The sequence below is a fragment of the Ptychodera flava genome, chromosome 9 (genome assembly GCF_041260155.1).
Source record: "Ptychodera flava strain L36383 chromosome 9, AS_Pfla_20210202, whole genome shotgun sequence".
Taxonomy (NCBI): domain Eukaryota; kingdom Metazoa; phylum Hemichordata; class Enteropneusta; family Ptychoderidae; genus Ptychodera; species Ptychodera flava.
Genome location: NC_091936.1, coordinates 16,970,683 through 16,990,169, shown reverse-complemented (window position 1 = coordinate 16,990,169; position 19,487 = coordinate 16,970,683). Strand labels below are relative to the sequence as shown.

The 19,487-nt window shown below is 39.3% G+C and overlaps 1 long non-coding RNA gene across 2 annotated transcripts; it reads left to right on the top strand.

Annotated features, from left to right (window-relative positions):
* Nucleotides 1-230: 230 nt before the first annotated feature.
* Nucleotides 231-17,449, top strand: LOC139140166 (uncharacterized). Of its 2 annotated transcripts, none has more exons than XR_011553955.1 (5): nt 231-400; nt 13,345-13,479; nt 14,589-14,675; nt 14,959-15,120; nt 15,694-17,449. It is a non-coding gene; the product is annotated as an uncharacterized lncRNA (long non-coding RNA). The 2 variants fall into 2 exon arrangements; XR_011553956.1 differs by lacking the exon at nt 231-400 and adding an exon at nt 3,093-3,273.
* Nucleotides 17,450-19,487: the final 2,038 nt, after the last annotated feature.

The following is a 19,487-nucleotide window of genomic DNA, read 5'->3' as shown; positions in this document are numbered from 1 at the left end:
GTTGTGCCATGGCGGATTAATTTGACTGAAATGACCCTCAATTTATTATCACCGTTAACTTCACAATACGGCTTGTCAATCAATACTCACACGGGGACTGTGCGATATTAAACCGCATTATCACTATCACCAGATAAGGAAATGAAAACTTGACGCAATAATTACCGTCGATTCAAAACGCCCACGGTTGGAAGAGGTAAATTTTAACATAAAACTTTGTGCAAATTTTGACATTCAAGGCGTCGCCATGGGAATCGTCATAAAAACTACAGAAATGTCATGTACATCAAGCCGGCCTCTTTAGCATAGCACTTTGCCGTATCTTAGTCAACTTGAAGCATCAGGACTTTTAAGTACCTTTTTTCAAGACAAGCTGAACATCTCTGTGGCGCGAATCACGGTAAGAAACTTTTTTTTTCTTGTTTCCTGATCAAACTTCGAACATTTTAATGTTATTTCACGGCTGTGAGAAACTCAATCTTTGCCTGATAGCGTCGGATACACGATCAGTAATTTTCAGCGTAGTTCGCGATGCAGAAATAATAAAACACTGTATCGTTTGTGCGCATGAATTAACATCATTGTACGTCTCCATGATCTGAATCTTATTCTACATGATTATTTTGTTTCTGCGCGAATGATGTTAACTCATAATTGTTTTAATCATTTAGTCAAAGAACCTCGACAGGTCAGTGAAAGTACATATTTCTTTTCGTATTATTGTATAATGGACTGTTTTGTTCTGTAAAATATATACGGCCGTCTCGACAAACAGGTGACTTCTCGTTCCAACAGTAAGGTATGACACTAGCACTTCACAGTTTGATTGTAGTCGTTCTGATAAACAACCATATTGTTCTAGACAATATCTACAAGTAATTATTAGACAGAAGACAGTCAACGCGTGATATTTTATCCAAAACATTTCTTAATTCCTTTAATTCGTTTATATAGGCAGGCGCGTTGATTTACCGATATATATGTCATTATTCCTAAAATTGCCGACAAATTCAAAACGGAAGAAAGCGGCGGGAGAAAAAGATATAGCGAGCTTACGATAGACCAATGCTGGTAACTCAATAGAAATGACGATACTTCGATTATCTTTTCTAAAACAAACATGATCACAAGATTTCTGTCGGCATTGCCATTAAACTTCCAATATGGGTTGTGCTTCTATTTTAAACGTTTAAGTATTTTCGGATCTTTGCGCGCTTTTCACATTGAGCGGTGTTGGTTTTTGAATTCATTGTTTAAAAGCGTGCTGTCGATTGGCAGGCACAATTGCATCTCGTGCGGTCTGAATACACTTTTGGACCAAAGACGATGCGCGTTGCATTTGCATTTATCTGTTGCCTATAAGCAGCAGCTATTAATACACCTTAATCGATATTCTAAACAGCTGATATTTTTACCATATCCGTTGAAAAATACACTATCATAAGTACTTGAAAAAATAGCGATTCTGATTAAATTTCTCAGTCGATATGTACATTTCCAGGGGCTAATCTTGAGAGCTTATTGTTTCTAAATACGGAAGCAATTGCGGAAAATATTCCAACAAATCATTCTATACTTCCATCGCAACGACCTGGGGACAAGACCGATACGCGTTTAGGATGTACGCGGGAGCAAAGTACAGCTCCAACAGGCCTGCGTTCGCAAGACTTAAATCCGATCTGGAAATTATCAGATTGATTTAAGTACAATTATAGGTGTACAGTCAGCATACGCTATGAATCATTATAACGTGTGACTAAGAGCTCTTGCACAAGCCATAATTTATCAGTAAAAAGGGTAAAAAGTCCAATCGTCAACCAAATACATTTAGTAAAGTTCCTTCAGGTATCGACGCTCTTGAGCGTTTCCTTGAAGTCGAAGAAAGTGTTGTTCTGCCAAGTGGGTAACGTTACTACGATAATAACCATACAGGGACCTTCCAGTGTCTGTATTCCTTTGAGTAAATCGATCTTATAAGAGTTGATTTGGTTTGTGAAGAGCAGCAATGTAGATAGTAATTATTTGATGGCACGGCAGAGACCTCGATTCTGAACAGATTGCTTGCCACGGGACCGTATAAAATGTCTGGTCAAGTTGATCACCTCACGTGCCCGATGTCAGTCTGGTTGACTCCACGCTGCCGCTGTACGTGTTTATCGTCCTGTCATGTCAGGCCATACAGAAAAACAGCAATCCAACGATATTAGTTTGTCAACCAATGTTTGTTTCTATTACACAAAGGGCCTCCTCATACAAAATAATCGTTTGTAGGCACAGGCTTAAAAGGTGTTAGCGCCAATCTCAACAAAGCGCAGTCGCTGATAGCTCGAGTAAACCCGCTATAACGATCACCAAACTCTAGACTACAGACATAACATGTTACCTTGCCTGGCAACATATTTACTGTATTAAAACATTATTGTTCCAGTGGGACTAAAACTTATTCCTCAACACGCAACTCGGGATTCCCGTGGAAAATATGAATAAGCTTACCATAAACCGAATAAGAATAATGCGCATAAACTGCCATTTATAATATACATGATGTGAGCCATTCGCTCAGCATTCTCTACGTGGCTCCAACAATGTGAAATATATGAATATATAGAGGTTAGTGTGGATATGTGCGAGCATGTGCAATTCCTCGATTGTTTTTCATGAAAAAAAATAAGTTTACCCCATAGTGATCGATGATAGATGGAGGGCTTCCGATTGTTGTTTTCGGCCATCAAAGCTTAAACTACACAATAAACGCGGCGGGAAAAGACAACTAGAGCTCTCGGCTGTCGCTGAATAAATAAAAACTCAGAAGCACATCAACTTGTCAACGCAGTCATTTTTTTTTTTTTGAAAAAAAATTGTGCGTTCCGTTCTCATCAATTCACGTGGCAGAAGCTCAAAGGTCACCTTGACATCACGTGGAAATCAAACTGGGGGCCCGAAACAATGACGCTGTCCCCAAAAACGTATTTTTAAAATGTTTTCTGCGCAAATAACCCAAAAATAGAAATCTTCCGGTTGTCACATCTGTCGGTGTGTATACAGATGGCCAAGGAATATCAAGATAAATAGCGCACGCAGCACCGAATTCTAGCCCACAGTCTTAAAATCGATCGATCTCGCCTGTGGCTGCAGGGACTTGAGAACTACATAACTTCGCGCTACTGTAGATCTCGAAGTGCCGCTGGATTTCGAATACGTGTTTCCAAACCTGAGGGTGACATCCGTTGGAGATATTTGTGACTTTTTTGGGTCGTGTCGACCAGCGGTCAGGTAAGCGTAATTCGTCTGCTAAAACAATGATTAGCCTATTTTATCATAATTTTCAAGGTGTCCATCACTTTGACACCTAATGCAAAGCTTCATTGACTATCTCAGCCGACTGAATTGCAGAACCACATTTGCTAAAAAGAAAAGGCGGTTTAAATACGTGAATTTACGCTCATACCTAGTGTTCATTTGCTACACGAGCAGGCGCCGTAACCAGCAATTAAAAATCTAAAAACTATTCTTTGGTTGGTGTATCAATAATACAATTAGCTTTCAACGAATAATTACGCTACAGGCTTCCATTGCTTAGATTTGACGTGTGAAAATAATCGTGCTATTTGTTAGCCCTCCCGTCCCAAAATGTTATGGCTCGTCCCTAAACGTTTTGCGCGCACTGAGCTTAAATTTGTTCCTGTTAAAATGCCATTAACTTTTTACTGGAAAGTGATTACCGCCTGACACAGTGTAAGACCTTTTACTTCCCTTTAACATTTCGCGCTAAATTGGTTGCTATGACAACTTATATTTTCTGTTCCACTTATACCAAGTCCAATGGCTGACACACATGCGAACACAACATTTTTGACCGTTTTTATTGCAGCATAAAACCTTTCGGGCTTCCTCCTGATAAAATATTTTGTTTCTGTTTGAAAATGTTTCTCGTGGTGAAAAAAATAGGTATGGGTGTCGTTACGTTGACCAATCACGGCCCTGTAAGCTTTGGCGACTACTAAAAGCTGCTTGAGATTGAGATATCACTGAAGTGCATACGAGTATGAACAAGACGAATTGTTAGATAAAATTTAACATGGACTTGCCACCAGTACATATTGTGTCCATCACGTGGTGGGGGATTTGACTTCACGTCTTGCAATTTACGGGAATTTCCATGTCGGCGATATGGCTTGCAATAACACACCAAAAATACCGTTGTCCTGACGACATTTTGATGGGCTGTGTGCTTTCTGTCGTATAAGAACAGCAGCTCATCCCGATAAACGCCAGCCAGCTTTATCGGCGAATCGTTTATTTGAAGTGTTTACAACAGAGATCCGTATACAGCCGCGATTTTTATCAGAAAATTGCTCAAAGGTCCGTTCAGAAACTCTGCAAGAGCGACAGATTCACAGCTTCTTTGGTGATGAGTGGAGAGGGGGAGAAGAGAACGCATGAATATCCCTGAATTTTTCAGAGTCCCTCGTTGCGAATAACGGCGACAAATCATTTTTCATCGTGAAACATGTGCAGCAACTTTAAGCTTAGGTAGAAGATGCCTAGGGGACATACATTCGGACTCTTAATTGTTCACAATAGCTACCGTTCGTGAGGGCTTATTTGAAGCTCTTCGAGTGAGCTACGTTTTCACCACCCTGGTTTTTGAGAAAAATTGAAGATTTAGCGCAGAAATGGCGGCCATTTTGAATGTCAAATATCGGGAAATGTTGGTTAATTTGTTTTTTCTAGTACCATAATTTGCACGCTAACCCCTTCCATATTCTTATTTCTCATTTGGTAAGAGTATAGTTGGAAGTTTCCTTAGGAAAAGCTTGAGAATCAGTTGAAATCTAGCGTTTCACCTTAAACGTGCAATAGCTGCGAGCTCTATTAATATTCTGATTTTTATTCTTCTAGAGAGCAATAGAATTTTTTCTCCTCCTATCTAAACTATGATGAAATACAAGTATTAGTCTCGCTAACACATCGCACACAATCGCGTACAATACATAAAATGATAACGTGCACAAATGAATTCTACTGGCGACAACGTTAAGCTATCAGTAACCAATGTGACACTACAGTCATGCTGGCTGTGGTGACAAGTTGAACATCGGGCACTTACGACATCATGTCAGTTGGACGACAGATTCTCATTTCGCACGCTATATACAGAGAGAAAAATAATTCAAAATACACAATAAATCACAAAATACACTGGTGTCACAATTTTACATGCTTTACAACGCTAAAGTGACATTATAATTCACAGCATCACGGATAGCATAACACCCGTGCATGAAAAATTACCCTCGCAACGAACCGGCCACACGTGATCCCTTCACTCTAGGTTCAGAGATCAAAACTTTTATCGCATTGTTTGTTGGAGACACCTCATCTTACATGTGGCTGCGCTGTTATTTTGATCGTTGACCGTTGCTCGGTCTAGCTCCCAAAGACAATTATATCACAGGGCGGTTCTTCTAAATTATCTCAGATATACAAACTAAGAGATTTAACTTTGCACGCGTGGATCGTCAGCCGATAAACAAGGTGGCATCAACTTGCAACGGATGCAAACTACACCAAAGTCGATAAAAATTTAGTAACACATGTATAGTTGACCTTACTTGATTAAGATAGTATGTGCCTCGAAAGTGAAACACTTAAAATTGTGCTTAAAATTCCTTCAAGGGATCTTTCAACCATTCTCTTTATAAATCAAAAATATAAATCGCGGGCCACCGTGCAAATTTTGGTAATAGAGAAACGAATCACCTACGATTTACCGAAATTTGAAATTCAAAATGGCCGCCATCCCTGTGTTAACTCCATGGAGAAAAATTAAATTTTCGATTTTCGAAAATTTAAGACGGTGAAAAGTGTTTTTACACCCAAGAGCTTTAAAATGAACCCCCACAAGTGGTATATTAGAAAAGCATTGTAAAAGTTTGAGAGTTAAAGTATCTGTCCCCGAGGCGTATCCTACCTTAACAAAATACATGCTCCCGGTCACCCACATATTTTTCTATGTTATAATTTACAACCTATATTCTGAAGCCGTCTTGCAGGAAACTGGCATATATTTTATAATTATTCGTTTGCCTTCTTGTGTTTATTTTCGGCTTTCTTCGTCAAAAGTTATGTGTCTTCGATGGTTTCGGAGCTGAATGCGAGTCGGCGTATCCAAAATAACTCATTTTCCCATTATCATCACGAGGATACCGTCTGTCCATGTGCTTCTAAACGTTTTGTGGACTTAGCAGTAGGACTCGGGGACGAGGTGAAATTACATGAAAGTTGCTTCCTTTACGCACATGAGAGAATAAAACATAAAACGAACGTGAGATAGCCATATAATGAGCTGAATCGCTTGTACGGTGTCTCCAAGTATCTGACGTCGTGTAGATGAATTTTTAGTCAAAAGATGATATGTATTTTTGAAAGAAATTATATCTGCACGGCAGGAGATGGACATTTTTGAAATTCATAATGGTGGCGGATTTCTTTCTAACTTAGTCTCATTTACGATTATAAATTACCTGAGCTTGCATCGAGTCAGTCCTATTTCAAGACAAGCTCCTCAGAACTTTGTGATACATTTCTGAATTCCGGGAAAAATTTGCCAATTCTGTCAATATAGTCAGGTCACTTTGTAATTGGACCACGTTGGTTGAAACGATCGACTAAAACAGCTGCGACTAAGATAAAATGCGCCCCCGGGAAAATATCTTCACACTCTTACAATACTGTTTTGGTCTACTGCTGATGGGGCCTATTTTGAACTTGTGGAGTAAATAAAGTTTTTACTGGCTTAGTTTTGTGAAAATTGAAAATTTTATTTTCCCCATAGAGTTAATACAGGGATGGCGGCCATTTTGAATTTCAATTGTCGGTAAATATTTGTGATTTGTTTCTCTGGTACAAATTTTGCTCGTTTGCCCCTGATTTTTATTCCTGAATTCGAAACGGAAAGGTTAAAATTTCCCTTGAGGAAAGATTTGGGGGAAAGTTTAAATCTACGAATTTCGAGGCCCGAACTACCTAACTTGAACCATTGATCTAAAAACGGTATTATATGTACTCGTCAAGATTGTATATACACACCCATGCACCGAGAAGAAAGACTCACACCATCGTAACGAGACCATGTGACGATTTCATTCCCCGGCGTCGCCCTGACCAGGGCGTGAAACTTTGACCCGTCGTGTTAAAGTCCTTGATTTTTAACAAACAAAAGTGTAATTTTGGTAAAAGAGTAAAACAGAATTCTGACCTTGCTGTGACTGTCGACCTAAATTCTACCAACCGTTGTATAACCACAATGTGGTACAATCCTATTGTTTGCAAGTAGCACTGCAGATTGGATCTAATGTACAAGGAGATAGGGTGAAAGGTTTAAATATTTCACCCTCTGGCCCTGCAATCACCATGGACAAGGCCAAGGTGTAAAACTGACAAGATTTCCACCTTTGGTTGAGCATATACTTGACACGGTGTACTTTTTTGAGGACAACATCTCGTTTGTCGAGAGTCAAATAACAACGCCATGTGAGACACATAGCGAAGACACTTAGCTCAATGGCAGGATTTCAATGTTTGGCACAAAAGTAACCGATATTAAAAGCGTTCCTGGTAGTTCTGTTTCTCACAAGTTCCAAGAATACCATAAATCAGTGAGAGATATAGCTGTGAAATTTCACGTTCCGTCCAATTATTTCAAGATCACATATGAACTGGTACACTGATTTCACCGGAGTCGTCAGACGAAATCATCAATAAAAGGAAATTACGATCGGAGAGTACATTGAACTTCCATTTTACGAGCTCGTCAAAATCTCATCGGCATCCAAAACGACTGCGCCGGTGAGATTCGCGCGTTTTGCAGTGCGTTGCCCTTTAGGCTATGGCTACTGAATCGAAGCAGGATGTGTGATCATAAAATTGTCATTTTCAAGAGCGGTAAAACTAATTCATATTACTTTGCGCTTTACAGCTATCTACAGGTCACCTGGCAGCAGAGACAAGTGAATATTTAATTCTGCTTAAGTCTTATCGGGTAAATGTCCCCATTTCATATTGTTGAAGGGTAGTGGAATTGTTCATGTATGGGGCATGTTTAGCAAATGACTCATTTATCAATTATTAGCATAAAAACAAAAAACAAAGTGAGCCATGTTACGTAGAGATAAGGGAGGTCTTCGCAAAACTACGTCTAGCCACAGTTGACACAGGCACTGAAAGCAGTCCGCGTATTAAGCAACGCCCAATGTGGTTTTTAAGGACAAACAACCAAACACATATGAAATTTCCTCTCTGTTGAATTCGTATTTTCCCGTTTACCGATTCGGCGATGACTCTCATATGTCTGCGACCGTCCGTCCATCTGAGCGGTCCGTACGTCCCAGATCCATTACTGAGGTACTCCTTTCGCAGCTTCCTTTCAACGTTGCAGAAGGACAGTGAACTCCGGGGGAAACATGTGTTCTCACTTTGTTTCACGATACGATCAAATATGGCTGCAAGGGAAGGCGGCCATTTTACTACGTTTCTTTTCATTCCTCAGACATATCTGTGCCGATTTCGTTCAAGCTTGCTACAAAGATCGTGTAAGATAAATAAAATACGAATGCTGCATGCTCGATAGTCTGTTTCGTGTAAGACCAAATAAGGCTGCTGTCTGGCCATGTTGTTTTTCGTTCGTTAGTCCGGAGCAATGAGCTGTAGGCGCCTGAACCAATCGTAAGTATATGGCACAATGGAAATATGCTCATGACGTACATATTCATGTTGATTTGTTCTGCAAGTTGATCCAATGAGGCTCCAGGACGGCCATTTTTCGTTAATTTCCTATATATCCAAAGGCATACTCAGACATGCTAGAACCTACCTCATTCAAACACAAGGTGAATAAATGTGTCACACATGTGTGCATTGATTTGTTTAGTTCTGACAGTCAACATAGCGGTATGGCTGCCATTTTGCTCTCCGTTGTTACTCACATATTGAAAGTCCACTCATACATGTTTAATTTTTTGTTATGGACTAATTTTACATGGCATACATACGTACATTCAATGATTTGTTTCGTGAGACAATCCAATTGGGTGGACAAGTACAAGAGTATAGTTTGTCTTGATATCAATGTACCTATATGTCCTTATCATTTATCATTTTTAACATCTTTAAATTGATTAGTCACACACCAATTCTACAGTCACCTTCAAATATCAAAGATTCTTACAGAAGTTACAACAACTGGTGGCGACTAGGCAACTGGAAATGACTCTCTTATTAATCGGCTGTTTTGCCTCCCAAATGTCTGTCAGATCAACCATTCTGTAGCAGCTTTTTCGTCGCGTTTCCATCGATTGTCGGCGAGTTCAGAGTCGCTCTCCATTATGGTTAAATTATGATAGGACCTTAACGGATAAAATTTGCATATTCCGCCATTGTCAAAGAGAGCCGTTGTTTGATCAGATCTTCTTGATGGTAAAGAAGACAAGTAAAATGGCATTGAGGATACGAAACTGTGTCATTACCAATTCAACAAATTATATCATCTAAGTAAATGTAATTGTTATTTATGATACTCACGATTGGATGTCTTTTTGAGGCTAATTAATAGTCGTCGAAGGGGACACGACATTGCACGCAGCAAGAAATCAACTAGCAGACCACAGGACATACATAGCCCTGACCAGTCCCCGTTACAGGGTGTGTGTTAATTTACCACAGTAACAGGGACATTTTTAGAAGACTTCAGATCTGTAACCTTGTTTCGGGTCTGTCAGTTCATGAATATAGGTAGCTACGTAACTTTTGACTGTGTCACTCACAGGTCTGAAATATTGGTGCTCTGTCAACAGTGTTGAATTTTCGGACCTGTCACAAGGTCTTTAAAATCGTACGATTTTGAACATTCTCAGAAATAACAGGTTTGTTGTCTCGCGACGCGTGTGTAAACGATGCAAAACATTCAGACTATCACGTGTCTGTCGGTGCTTAGCTGTATACAGTGTCGATAACATTGAGTTCAGGTCCTGACACACTGCTGTGTGCACAGCTATAGTGTAAAGCAATGTCTTCACAACAGGCATAGCATTGTATTCGCCCTGTGCCCGTGTGCTTACAATACAAAGACAGACGAGACCTGCATCACCGCTCTGTAACGCTAGTACTAGTGTCTCCACATGATCTGTACAGTGAACTGTGTTCTAACTCGAAAAACAGACGATTCAAACAAAACTCATCATCCAAATTTCCATATATACTGTTGTTATAGTTCTTGTCCTTGTTCTAGTCCCAAAATTCTGTCAAAATGCCAATAATTGTTTTTACTTGAGTAAACATAGTCTCTACGTGCGTTACATCACGTTATCGTTGAAAAGGCCAGATGTCATTAATCCATACATATTGTTGAACATTGTACATTATGTATTGTGTTGACCAGACTGAAACCATGAAACTGCCCTAACAGAGAAGATAACACACTTATTTCGAGAAAGAAGTGGAATATCATTAAAAGTTATAGCTGTTTCCCCTCTAATAAATATGGCTGAGTCAAAACTGTATATAGGTAGATGTTTGGTACATTTGAACTACGTTGCATAAATACCTTTGTGGAGGCACCGTGGACCAGTGGTTAGGGTAACGGACTCACTATCAAAGGATGGTGAGTTCGAGACTCTAGCACGGTGTTGTGGCCCTGAGCAAGGCACTTTACTCCTCAGTGCTTCATTGGAGGTTAGTGGGTTATGCATACCTCATCTGTAATTAAGCTAACGCCCTGGACTGGATTGATGAAAAAAATACCATTTCCAATTCGTAATCAAGGATTCTGAAGATCTTCTAACGGACTACCTTCACCTTTCGACCTTTGATCTCTCCTTATCGCGAGGATAGAACAAAATTTAGACTCAAATCATAATTGTATTGTCCATCCGACGCATCAGGCCACCCTCTGATTTATTGCGTCATTTTCTTTGATACACGTCAGAAATTTGCAGAAAAAGCTGAATCGGTAATTCAAGAAGAATGGTTGATTCGAACAGGGGTAAATGTATCACGTGGAATTTAACACAGCGGCAGATACTTTGAAAAATGGTGTGGTAGGAAATTTGCCATAGTTTGTTCCGTAAAGCAGCACACGGCCTGTATTAAAGTAAACACACTAAACTGCTGTTGAAACTGTGTTAAAGGGAAGCTGGAGCTAATTTCCTTTCACAGTCACGAAAAATAATCTGTGATTTTGACTCCCATGAAAATAATCTGTGGCTTGACAGTCACGAAAAAAGTCTGTTGTGTTGACTGATTTTTTATGACAAAATTATTCACAATTATTTGAAATTATTCAAAATGGCGGCTGCTTTCTGTATTGATTCTACACGGGAAACGATAAAGTTTCGCGGTAAAAAGTTAATTCTTTTCTACGCGGTTAAGATGTGTCTGCACAGACCGTAGATAGGTTAAATGTGCCCGCACAGGCTGCACGTAGGCTAAATGTGTTCGCACTGGCTGCGGATCAGCTACGAATGGTCATATTTTGTGAGTCTGAATGTCTGTTTTGTGGCGTACCCTGTCTCGACTGAAATTTGATGGACCTCATTGATTGCGAAATCAGCTGATCCATCCACGGGCAAAGTGTTCGTGGCGAACTTACAATTCCAGAAGTGAAGAAAAACTTCTGCAATTAATTTTACACAAAAATGGCCCAATAAGAATTTTAACAGCTTGAAATGACAAGGGTTTAATAAAGTATTAAAGGACGACAGTTTTTTTGTAACTAAATGTCGATGTAAGCAAGGCCGATTTACACAGTGTGACATTAATTTCGTTGCCACACGGAAAGACGACAACCATAGGGCGCTCGACAGTTTGTCGATTATTCAGAAAATATTCAGAAATCCACACTTGCTAAGAGTAGATAATTTGAAGGGCATAACTGACATAATTACGACATTCTGACATCAAGTAAGTGTTGTGTGTTGCGTTGAGTATCAAAAATCGCTGTGTCAAGACAAAAAATGATAATTATCTATAAAGAATCTATACCTATTTAATCGTATTTGTTTCTGCGTTCGCCGACAGCATCTGAGTATATCTGCACACTTGCAGAAAACTGGGCCCTACCCTCCTAATTTTGGAAATCAGCGTCATCGTGGACCCAATATTCCTCAGTCTGGCTCTACTTATCAGGCGTGCAGCGACCGAACCTCCAACTTGATCACCTGAGCGTGTGTGCTTCTTTTCTTCTTTGATTCAACAAATCAATTGTGTGTTTTGTTGCGGAGGTAACTCATTAATTCCTCCAATTAAACTATCGAAATATCTCACAGAACGTTGCAATTAATGAAGTTACCTTAGAAAACGTTCTCGTAAAACATAATTAATGTATCTGCGGATGTCGCCGACAATTAGGTGTATGTCTGCGCCGTATGCAAATCGACTTATGGTTGAGATATTGGTTTTTCACTCGATCATTTCGTTATCAACAAACGCGAGTTGCATATTAAGGTAGTATGCGCCTCGAAAGTGAAAGACTTAAACTTTTGCTCAAATTTTCCTTAAGGAATCTTTCAATCATTCTCTTACAAAATCAAGAATAAAAATCGGAGGTCACCGTGCAAATTTTGCTACTAGAGAAACAATTAACCGAAGATTTACCTATATTTAAAATTCAATATGGCCGCCATCCCTGTGTTAACTCTGTGGAAAAAAATAAAATTTCTGAATTTCGAAAAACTAAGCCGGTAAAAAGTTTTCTTACACCATGCGCTTTAAAATGAACCCCCACAAACGGTATATCAGAAAAGAATTGTGAAAGTTTGAGAATCCGACTATCTGTCCCCGAGGCGCGTTCTACCTTCTCCGTAACAGTTGTGTAAAGAGAACTGCCATCGACGCTAATATGGCGTTTGGTATTCACCTGGACAACTCACTGTTACTTGAAAAAAATTAGTCAAGAATGTTTCCTTGGAGAAGTCAAACCACAAAAAGTTGCAATATTGTTCGTTAAAAGAACACGTCCATTTACTCAGACCATTAAAGCAGTCAATGCATTGGAAGCCGCCATTCCTACCAAGGAGCTTGAAAGACTCAATGTTCCGACGGAATTGTATGGTATCATAAACAGTAGAGCAGCAGATTTCCGCTCTTCTGTCTGGGATTGTACCACGGTCCCTCCACAAAAGTACCCAGAGTACAGTTTTCTCGTTGATATGACGTAACACCATCTAATGAATATTCATGTCTGAGCAAGAACGTCATAGTCGACGACATCCGAGCAGGATCCAAAGGTCCCTGCAGTCTGTTTCATAGTTACCTCATTTCTTCATCGTCGTTCTCTGATATCAACAGGTGCACGGAGTGAGCGATGGAGGGTTTTTATCTGTGCAGAAAACACACAGTGGTCCTACTCATCCTTGTGATAACGGTGCAGTACATGAATGCGCAGACTCGCAGGACAAAGTCGAACGACAGGAGACCACCCTGGTAAGTTATTTTCAATCGTTACTCTTTTGCGATCGTAGATGAGATTTGGACGATGTTCAAAATGAGGTCTAAAATAGAGGTAATGTTCGTTATTAGTGCCTTGAGTGTATCTGAATCTGTATCTGATTCCCAGGCTGCTTTGGTAAGATTGCCGTGCAATATTTTTTTCAAGTACGAATTTTCTCGGAATAAGACGCAAAATCACGGCGGTTTTGGTGAACTGTTATTACCGGCAGTGTAATTCCAAAGTCATGATTTTGAGTCCAGGAAATTGAGGTTTTTGTTAAACCTTCGAAGGGAGAAGTCTAGAGTGCGAAACACGCAACTACTTTGCAAAATACTTCACCTCACATGCGTTTCTTCCGACGGAAATGCGTGGTCCGGAAGATAAAGTAGAATAAAAGTTGGGTGGGTTCAAAGAGATGGCAATTATTATAGAATTTTTCATAATGATAGGGTGAGATTTTTATATAAGTAGGTGCTAAAACAACGTTCCGACCGTTTAGTAATCAGACGCCCTTATTATGATGTCTATGACGGCACCAATCGTCATTTTCTTGGCCTCACTTCCGCACGTGCGATTTCAAAATTTTGTATGAAAAGCGATTGAAATGCGAACTGGTAACGTTCGCTTAGTCTGTTGCGAAAGACGTCATGTAAATGATGATTCACGTGATGTAAGACGTCCAAAACGGAAAACGGTCAAAAAGTGGAATTATTTCGTCCTCAGTGGATTTCGCCAATCGACAATCTAGGCGCTGCCGAAGTATAATTCGAAATCCATTATCGTTGGCTCAGGCAACGTAAAATAATAAAATACTTGAGTCCAGATACCATGAACGTCCTCCAGTATTCTGGACTCTACATTATCGGTCAGTGGGAAAAAATGATGAAAAGAAAGCATCCAATCGTTCGGTCCGCTTTCCCTTCATTTTTACGCTATGTTCATATTTTCTAAACGATATGACTCCGATAACCTATGTCTGTATAACACTTGTAGCAACACTTTCAATTTGGAAAACATACATTTTCCTTATAACGTTAGCAAATTGTCAATTCATACTCCGCTTAAGAGACTAATGGACAATCTGGCGATTTCATTCTCTCAGCGGGAGCTGGGTGCAATCAAGAGGACGGCCTGACTGTGTCGGAGGTGGCATAAGCATCATTGGCAAAAGACTAGTGAGTAACGTAAGGTAGGCTAGTGTTTTCTCTCTCTCTCTCTCTCTCTCTCTCTCTCTCTCTCTCTCTCTCTCTCCTCTCTCTCTCTCTCTCTCTCTCTCTCTCTCTCTCTCTCTCTCTCTCTCTCTCTCTCTCTCGTGTACTTCTTATTAAGCCTAAGCTCTTAAATCCTGTTGTAAGAGATCATATGACCCACTTGATCATGAACTTCAAGTTCGATAAGGGTCTACATAAATTATAGAATCCATCATACTCAACAACTAAGTCTGCTTTTCATTTCTCCCCTTTACATGTTAGAGAGAGGATAAGCTCAGGTAGGCCCGCTGGGAGCAATTTCCAGAGAGATTCCGGGCGAGAAGCGACTTTGAAGAGCTTACTTCTAAGGAAACTTTTGAGGGATTTCATCGAAAATCAAAGATGAAGAACAAGATTAATATTTTTTGTGTTTGTGTCGTTTTGGTAAGTTTCGAGAGAAAATAACTCTCAAGTTATTGATGGCTACCTTAAAGTTTGAAATATAGTATGAATGAAATGGCGGTATTAGGATTTGGCTGATTTGAAAATCATGGCCCGCGTTAATGAGCTGGTGACCCTATCAATGAAAATAAAAAGAATTTGGACGTAGGCTTGTGAATTGTGGCGCCAAGCAAGGCAAAACTGAGGAAAAGAGGACCGATCTTGAGCAGTAGAACAATTCAACGTCATTTCAGCAGGTGTGTTTGTATTTACGCCGCCAGGATAGGTGCCCTCAAACAAGAACCGACTGCTTCCGCTTATGAATGAAATGGCCGACTGTTCTTCAGCTTTACACGATTCACAGTGTAGTCACGACTCAAAATTGTCATGATCTTTGCTTATTTGTAGTTATTCTTTGAAAAATTTCGATCTGTTTAGTGAAATTTAGGTTTGTTGCACAGCGTTAAAGTCTACCGTAGAATCTTATCTGCGCTGATGCGAAACGTTAATTTGAGGATTAGAAATCGTTGTCTTGCCCGGAAAAATAATATTATCTCAATTATTTTATTCCTACAGAATCGTCATAACTTGAATAGATTAGCTCGGACCTGGGTACACCCATGATCGCTTTGTTGTGACGTCACACCAGGTGTAAAGTCCACCGCGGGACCACAAGAGTAAACTGCCGAACTTCACTCCGCCATGGCTATTTTAAGGAGTCCTTATCGCGTACTTGTTTTTTCCTCGTATCAATTAACAGCGTTAAAAACATGTTTAAAAGTTGTGATTTGAAGTAGACTCTCCAAATCGATTAATTTCGGTGTGTTTTTCCCGCGTTTTATCAAAAGTTCGGTCAATAGGCATTCAACCTTCACGGTGATCTGTCGGCGAGATAAAAAAACATGACATCTCAGCCGTGGTGTGCGGTTGTTTTTTATCAAATTGATCAAACCCTCTTCGGGTCAGAATTACTAAGAGATATCTCTACGCGTTGAAGACCTATTGTGACCTTCTTTTCATCGCCAAAAAAGATTTAAACAAATTGATCAGATTTTTTACTGTCAAATCTGAAAAAAATCATGAAACCTACTCGCATTCTGCCTGACATTATGGTCGCAATTAGTTTTTAGCGCGCATTTTTGATGTGATGAATAAAAATCGTTGCTATACTGATGTGTATAGACAGTTCCATTCCTGATACTGTAGCGTTTCCAAACTTTGATAGCTATTGGTTCATGTAATTTCATTTTTTTGTCTGTTTTGTATAATATTCAAGTTCGTTGGGTTATGCTAGACACTGCTCAAAATATTAAAGAAACCAAAAGTCAAACAAAACAAAGCAAAACAAAACAAAACAAAATATGACAATGAGTCTGACCCAGTCTGTCCTGCAATTTGTCTTTCCTTGTTTGATTGTTGTTTATTGAAAATGTCGTCTTTCACAGTCGACATTAAAAATCGAGTCAGTCTACAAACGTTTTGATCAGTGGGAGCGAAGCATTACACATTTACGAATGTTTGAACTTCAACAAGGCCGCGATTTTCTGCTTTAAAGCCCCACTAGCAGTAAATCTTGAAATTTGTTGTCCTCAAAATATTTTTCTATTCTCTCCTGGTTTTCTCTGATTTTTCCCTCTGAAGGGATATGGGCTTCTACTGCATTAGGAAACCATTCTTTGTGAACATTGACTTGTAAATTCAAATTGAACAGTTATTTTGATTTCCCGCCATTTTCAAAAATTGATAATATCACAAAGGAAACAGAACATACAATATCACAGTTGAAAACATTCACCCCTATGCATTAAATTGGACTACTTTGTGCAGGTTATGTGAAGATTTCGGTGCAGATATGCACAGTATCCAAGGTGTTTGCTTTTTCGCATGGGGCTGCGATTCAATGTTTGAGCAAACGTTAAATTGCAGTGCAATCTTTATATTGTTCAAAATTGCACATGCAGTTCCGCCTGGTGGTTAATAATAAGTGTATACACACACCTAAATTAGTCCCTTTTCACACTGTCAGACATTTTAGTTTGAAAGTAACATCATAAAACTAATGCTAAAAGATACAGCTAGTGGGGCTTTAACTGTAGAGACAATCAGTAAAACTTTGATTTACTACAAAATAAGACACGCCCCCCATCCGAGGAAATTTTCTATTTAGGTTTCAAAATTAAGTCTGAAAATCAGTCTCTGAACTTGAAGTACAGGTTCGGGGACAGACATTAGGACTCTCAACGTTAAACAATACTCTTTTTGTCGACCACTTGTGTGGGCTCGTTTTGAAGCCCATGAAGTAAATAAAGTTCAATGTTTCTGAAAACTGAAATTTTATTTTGTCCCGTAGAGTTACTGCACACAGGTTTGGCTGTCATTTTTAATTTCGAGTGGCGGTAGATCGTTGGTCATCTGTTTCTATAGCACCCAATTTTACAAGGTAACCCCCTGATTTTAATTCTTGATTTCGAGGGGGACTGGTTTAAATTTGTCTTGCGAAATGTTTTGGCAAAGTTTAAATCTTTCAATTTCGAGGCGCCTACTTCCTTGTGTGTGATTTCATCATGTAGAGGGGAGTTCTTTGGTTAAACGCGTGACATTCTAACAAATATCTTAAGTGGAAATTCCAACATTGATGAAATGTGTCGATCTGTGTTCGTACACAATCGTAATAGCTAAGCGGCCATGGTGATTAAGAAATTTACAACGAGTATCGATGACTCTTGATAAAATTTGAGACATTTTCGAGATCTTTATGGCACGATGATGCTTAAGTACACGAGACAGGCGGTAACACATCAGGTGGCATTCCGTTGGAAATGCTGACGTTGAGGGCAGTACCTATGGCTCCACCGTTTGACCGACCTATCGTGCCGATCTGATTATAGATCAGATCGCAGACCGTTGATCGGCTGTCAGGATCAGATGTAGAGATGGAGACGTTTCCTTTCTTGCTTGTATTCTGTTTTCGTTAGGTGTTGGTTCTAAATTAGATTGTTCTCTAAGTGGGCTAACCATTTCATGCAACTTCGGGAGCTGCCATTGTTTACGGCCTTGGGGTTGGAGGTACATGAGAGGGGGCACTGAAAAAAAATTGAAAGCTAGGAGGGGGGGGGCTTGCTCAAAATATGGAGAGAAAGAAGGGGTTACTCAATTTTTGGTGCAATATGAATTTAAACGGCTCCCAGATTGCACCATTTCACACATCAATTTCTAAAAATTTTCGATGTGAGAGGGGGACGCCCCCCCCCCTCTCGTGTTCTTCCCCTTTTGGCGTTCTTACAGTTTTACTTAGTAATAATACAAATTGAAAACACCTAAGATTGCACCAGACTGCAATATTGCACATACCAATTTCTCAAAATATAATTTTCAACGCAAGAGAGGGGACACGCTCCCCCTCAGCCTCTCGCATGTTCTTCCCTGTACTTTCAAATTCTGCCCTGTCAGATGTCTTAGTGAAACCCTGTCATGATACCCATCCAAAGGAAACAATACTGGTTATAGGGTGAGCTTTTTGTTGCAACTTTGAATTTCATTTTGTTAGTTTCACCTTTTTCAACTGTCATAAGATAACCGATGATAATCTAGAAGGGTACTGCAGGATTCGAAAGGATTTTACTTTTGCTTTATTTTTGTAAATTTTACAAATACATGTATTGATATTTAACTTTTCTAAGCTGGGGGTCAGTCAAGATTTCTGTGTTAGAGAGGGGATTACTCAAATTCGTCATGGTTGGCAGAGGGGGTTACTCGAAAATTCAGAGTTTGTGATGAAAGTCCTCCGAACCCCTCCCCCCCCCCGGCCGTAAATAACATCGACTCCCTTACTGAAATATTTGCTCGATGCAACAAAAGTGAACATTGAATGTCAAAATGATCATGTTAATTAAATCGAACCCTATCAATAAAAAACGACTATCTGTATTTTAATTTTGTATTTCTTTGGTACGATCTCTATTAGCAACCTTTGTCTTCATTAATGTATGTATGTATGTATGTATGTATGTATGTATGTATGTATGTATGTATGTATGTATGTATGTATGTATGTATGTATGTATGTATGTATGTATGTATGTATGTATGTATGTACGTATGTATGTACGTATGTATGTACGTATGTATGTATGTATGTATGTATGTATGTATGTATGTATGTATGTATGTATGTATGTATGTATGTATGTATGTATGTATGTATGTATGTATGTATGTATGTATGTATGTATGTATGTATGTATGTATGTATGTATGTATGTATGTATGTATGTATGTATGTATGTATGTATGTGTGATATATATAGGTTTATTCAGAATATTAGGCCACCGACCTTTTATACAATACATGAAATGAAAAATTGATACAG